Raw genomic sequence first — 6,000 nt, 5'->3', positions numbered from 1 at the left:
GAGATGGACGGCGAGGGAGGACAGCTAAAGAGAAACCGCGCTCACCTACGCACTCTACACCAACCTGCTCCAGCACCCAATATACCACAGACAACGACACCTGAGATGCCAGAAACAACTGTGGAGCAAAGTAATACAGGGACACACGCACACCAACCGGCTCGTGATGCCAGAGAGACTAGGGGTGACAGACATTTCGATAACACCAAGGCACCCTGTGACTTCCTCTGGCAGAGCGTCACGCCCTCCAGTTGGACTGGATCTGTGAGAGGCTGGGGGAGGGGGGGGATTAATGACCGTTTAATGGAAAGAAAAAAAAGGTAAAGGTGAGAAGTAAATTGCATGTGTTCTATGTTCATTAGAGAAAAAACTGATTCTGAGTTAAGATTTGTGTTTAAAGATGTTGAATATTCTGAAACTGTTGGATATCATATTTGGGGTAATTCTTTGAAATCTGATGCCTTGTTATTGGGGATGTTTCTTACTAAAAGGGGAAGATGTTCTGTAATGGTACTGAATATACGGCCGCTGTTGCTACACGGAGCTGTTGGTATGTTGGACACTAACTGAAGGCTAACTGAAAAGTAAACACAGAGTCAACTTGAACGCGCGCTCTTCGTCTCGTTATTCTCCTCATAAGCGAACTTTAAGAGTACACGCTTTACACAACAAACAGGGAAAAAGCATAGGCTGACAGACACAAAGCACAAGTAGCAAGTGGCAGGTGACGCAGGAACGTGACAAACCAATAGACAAATACACTCAAAAGCACAAGCAAGGTGAAAGTCATTCAAACTATGACTTGTCAAACGCGCACTTTTTATCAAAGTGCCACCGGCTCCCCGGTAACGGGTTCGATAAGCCGGGGTGAAGGGACTCGTCCGTATCTAACCACCCGAGTTAAATTAATTCTACCAGAATCAATCTAATTTCTTTATGACGCCAATCCCTCTCAAGTCATCCGACGCGCGAGCCGAGTAACTCAATTCGAGGCGAGTCGTCGAAATGACCGCGCCATAATGATGGCTCCCTTCGGTTGTTTGATGCTTGTGTTATGTTACGGATATTTTTAGATGTCTTTGTTAAGACCTCAGGGATTCGTTGGTCTAGCGCACCCTTGCACTAGTTTTGCCGAAGTAACTATTTATATGTGTCTGCTCTACTTTGTTGCTGAAGTAGCGAGCCTACTTCTCTTTATTCGAAGAAGAATCAAATTAGTGGAAGTTTGACAATAATAGTATTTGCGAAGGAATTTAATGCATTAAATCATTCATTCTAACACTATATATAGTAAATAAACCCTGGTCCAAGCTGCACTTGGTCGCCCCGCTCCTTTCCACACTCCATCCGTGACAAGATTTTCTTCAAAAATTGTTGTACCATGATTTTCTTCCAAAAAAAATAAATAAATAAATTAAAAAAAAAATTGTACCCATGTATAATGCGCACCCCAGATTTTAGGACAATAAATTAGTTAAATTTTGCGCATTATACATGGTAAAAACGGTAATAGTTCTCTTAATACGAATCAAAATGATTTACACGAATTATAGTTATCCTGCAATTAATTTTGAAGGCAAATTAATCCCACAAAATCATCCAATGTAGCTTTTGACGCGGCCCGACAAAAATAGGAACGGGCCCGCGCCCGACGGACAATTACTAATTTTAACTCTACCACTAATCCAAATAATCTAATTTAACACCTTCGTTATTTTACTCAAGTGAAGCAAATATTTGAACGAATTAAATATTTAACGAGATGCACTCATCCCTCAAATAATTATGAAGGCAATTTAATCCCCAAAATTGTCCGATTTAGCTTTTGACGCCGCCCGACAAAAATAGGAACGGGCCCGTGCCCAACGGACAATTAAATTACTTTTAACTCTACACCAATCCAATTAATCTAATTTATACACCTTCGTTATTTTTATTTATTACGGTACGATTGCATACCATAATAATCTCCCGTCAATAAATCGAATTGTCAAACCAACCACAAACAATCGATTGCATATATCAGGGGTGGCCAACCAGTCAGAGACTAAGAGCCACATTTTTTACTGTCATCGCAAAGAGCCACATCATACACATGAGCACACATGAACACCCCCCCCCCCCCACACACACACACACGCACACGCACACGCACACACACACACACACACACACACCCCTCTGCTCAGCCAAATTTATTGTGTGACATTATTATGTCACGCACCAACATGATAATGACAAATTGACTCCTACAGTACTAAAACCACAGACCAAAGACCACATTTTCAACAATGAACATTGTGTGCATTGTCACACACAGACAAACTCTCAGTTCAACAAATTCCACAAACAAAAACATAAGTTTTTTCACTTACTATGTGTGGCGGGACATTTCGGGACCATTCGTTTTAGTTTGTCGTTTTCAGGAGACAAGATTTCAATAACGTCACTGAGGCATTTTTTAACGAACTCCACTTCATTGTATGGCTTTTTAGCCCGTGCAATGTTCCAAGCCAGTTGAAACAATGCAAGTGTGACAGTCTGAGTGCTTCGTAGTTTTTTTGAAAAACTGTACCTATTTTTCTGCCTGACTTTTCAAAGTGTCCAAACTTGTGCTTGCGAAATTCAGTCCCTTTTGCAAAGTCCTTATCGATATTGGCATGAAGTGAGCTGAAGTGGCGCTGAACATTTGAAGCTTTTAAATGCGCTAATGACGTCCGACATATCAGGCAGAATGGCTTGCCATTACGTTCAACAAAAAACAACTTTAACTCTGTTAAAAACGTCCTGTGGTCATCGTCATATATTCGTTTAGCTGTGCATTTTTTCCTTGCCATTTTGGCCGGGTTGGCCACCCCTGGCTTAGCGTCTTGTCAGCTTTTCTGGACCTAATGGGCCCCCGTAGTCACAGTCGCCATTCATTAAAAAGCCAGCAAAACCAATCGCTCTGCCCTGTGTTCATCGTCATATATTCGTTTAGCTGTGCATTTTTTCCTTGCCATTTTGAGAGCGAAATTGACACTCCTCAAATGGGTTTGTCCCTCCTCCTTTGCGGGATTTCACCTCACGCGCATGCGCGTTTGACCAAAATACCATATTGAACTCAAGCGAAGCAAATACGCACGAAAAATAAACACAAATGTTGATATGAACGTAAAAGAGCCGCATGAAACCAGCCAAAGAGCCGCATGCGGCTCGCGAGCCGCGGGTTGGCCACCCCTAGCATATATCATACAAATTAGCGCACTACGAATTAAATGAGTATATAAACCACATTTATTGAAGAAGCATGAAATAGAATTACAAATCTTAATTCCTCCAAAAACTGAACAACCTCACTCACTGATACCCGTGCAAATAAAATCATTCAATCCTCCAAAAACTGAACAATCCCACTCACTGATACTCGTGCAAATAAAATCATTCAATCTCGGAGTACTTTGATTGTAAAACATAGATCAGAAAAGAAGGAAAAGGTAGCTACCATTGGGTGTTATTTTTTGGTGGAAATAAAGTCGAGTGATCAGTTCGATCTTATTTCTAAAATTCCAATTTGGGAACTAGGTTGGCCTCGAGAGGACCGACTACCCGATGACTGTCCCCCCCCCTCGCGTAAATACAGAAAAAGTCGTTCCCCTCACCTACCGTAATTTTCCATGTATAATACGCCCCCATGTATAATACGCGCCCTAAAAATGGCATGTCGATGCTGGAAAAAGCCTGTACCCATGTATAATACGCACCCAAATTTTGAGTCCTACTTAAGTCCGTAAAGGTAAAATTATTTCAGAAAAAAGATCATCTTTGGGAACAACCGGATGTTATTCTGCCGGTCAGTATCACTGCGCATGCGCTAGCAAACTCGATAGCGAAGACTCTCAACGGGATCACCAATATTTGAGTGATGTTCCAGTTACTTATTATCTTTCTGTGTGTTCACAATTGTCATGGTGATCTTTCTGGTGATTTCTTAACTAGGCTGGATGTATTTTTTTGGTTGGCGTTGATTTCTCCGACTGCCCAGAAAGGCACCACCGCGATCAGTTAGGTTAAAATGAAAAGAGAGGAAAGTGACCTGCGGATGCGCGATTGACAATAAACAAGAAGAAAGGTGATTTCAAGTTTTATTTCGAGGGAGATTTTCTTTAAAAAAAAAAGAAAAAAAAAAGTGTACCCATGTATAATGCGCACCCCAGATTTTAGGACAATAAATTAGTTAAATTTTGCGCATTATACATGGAAAAAGACGGTAGTTCCCCATGCAATGTTGTCCAGTCCAATTCTTTTGAGTAAATCCAAGTTAATCCAGGCAAGCGATCTTGCGTCTCACACAAAGATCCCGGAGGCTTAGAAAAAGTCTTGGAACTCGTACGGGCTTCTTCACGTATGAACGCTTTTTGGGAGAGAGAGCCCCGTAGCTACCTGTGGCGGTCTTTTTATAGACTTCTCTGCCCCCCCCCCCTTTCGCTGGCCCCTATACTCCCCATAGGATAAGACTGCCCAGTTTCCCACGCTTATACACCTGCTGCTTTCTGGCAGCTGTTTCCGCCCTTCATCTGTCCCACGCATCTTCCACCAAAAGTACGGCCAACACCCCGGTAAGCCCCCCCACTTCCTTTTTCTTCACTTCTCTTTTTATAAAAATAACACTTCAAAGTTACACTTCAATCAACCATAAAATCAAAAATCCAAACCTTTGAGTCAATCTTCAAAACATCATTTAACACACCACCATTTTCATAGTAGTGGGCACCTTGGTCCAATTGAGTGATAATATTGCTTTAAGCTGTTACAGAATATATTTTAGCCAAGCAAAGAAATTAAGATAAAAATAAATAAAAACACCCCTCCGTGAGTCGTCACCTTATCGTGGTGGAGGGGTTTGCGTGCCCCTACGATCCTAGGAGCCATGTTGTCTGGGGCTTCATGCCCCTGGTAGGGTCACCCATGGCAAACGGGTCCTAGGTGAGGGGCCAGACAAAGCACGGCTCATCAGCCCCTTATGATGATAAAAATTAATGGATCACGTTTTCCCTCGCCCGGACGCGGGTCACCGGGGCCCCCCTCTGGAGCCAGGCCTGGAGGCGGGGCTCGAAGGCGAGCGTCTGGTGGCCGGGCCTTCGCCCAACAGGGGCCCGGCCGGGCTCAGCCCGAAAAGGAAACGTGGGTCCCCCTTCCCATGGGCTCACCACCTGTGGGAGGGGCCAAAGGGGTCGGGTGCATTGCAAGCTGGGCGGCGGCCAAAGGCAGGGACCTTGGCGGTCTGATCCCCGGCTGCAGAAGCTGGCTCTTGGGACATGGAATGTCACCTCTCTGGCTGGAAAGGAGCCCGAGCTGGTGTGCGAGGCAGAAAAGTTCCGACTAGATATAGTCGGACTTGCCTCCACGCACAGTTTGGGTTCCGGTACAAGCCCTCTCGAGAGGGGCTGGACTCTCTTCCACTCTGGAGTTGCCCACGGTGAGAGGCGTCGAGCAGGTGTGGGTATACTTATTGCCCCCCGGCTGGGCGCCTGCACATTGGGGTTCACCCCGGTGAACGAGAGGGTAGCCTCCCTCCGCCTTCGGGTGGGGGGACGGGTCCTGACTGTTGTTTGTGTCTATGCACCAAACGGCAGCTCAGAGTACCCACCCTTCTTGGAGTCCCTGGAGGAAGTGCTGGAGAGCGCTCCTTCTGGGGACTCAGTCGTTCTACTGGGTGACTTCAATGCTCACGTGGGCAATGACAGTGAGACCTGGAAGGGCGTGATTGGGAGGAACGGCCCCCCCGATCTGAACCCGAGCGGTGTTCTATTGTTGGACTTCTGTGCTCGACACGGATTTTCAATAATGAACACCATGTATAAACATAAGGGTGTCCATGTGTGCACTTGGCACCAGGACACCCTAGGCCGCAGTTCGATGATCGACTTTGTAGTCGTGTCATCGGATTTGCGGCCGCATGTTTTGGACACTCGGGCGAAGAGAGGGGCGGAGCTGTCAACTGATCACCACCTGGTGGTG

At 45.1% G+C, this 6,000-nt stretch overlaps 1 long non-coding RNA gene across 1 annotated transcript; it reads right to left on the bottom strand.

Moving 5' to 3' along the window:
- Nucleotides 1–3,258: 3,258 nt before the first annotated feature.
- LOC119134985 lies at nt 3,259–3,638 on the bottom strand. The gene is made up of 2 exons (XR_005100462.1): nt 3,440–3,638; nt 3,259–3,382 (listed from the first exon to the last, which is right to left on the bottom strand). It is a non-coding gene; the product is annotated as an uncharacterized LOC119134985 (long non-coding RNA).
- Between the last annotated feature and the right edge of the window lie 2,362 nt (nt 3,639–6,000).

This window comes from Syngnathus acus, chromosome 15, assembly GCF_901709675.1.
Source record: "Syngnathus acus chromosome 15, fSynAcu1.2, whole genome shotgun sequence".
Lineage (NCBI taxonomy): Eukaryota > Metazoa > Chordata > Actinopteri > Syngnathiformes > Syngnathidae > Syngnathus > Syngnathus acus.
The sequence above is the reverse complement of the archived record's forward strand: the minus strand, read 5'-3'. Positions and strand labels throughout refer to the sequence as shown.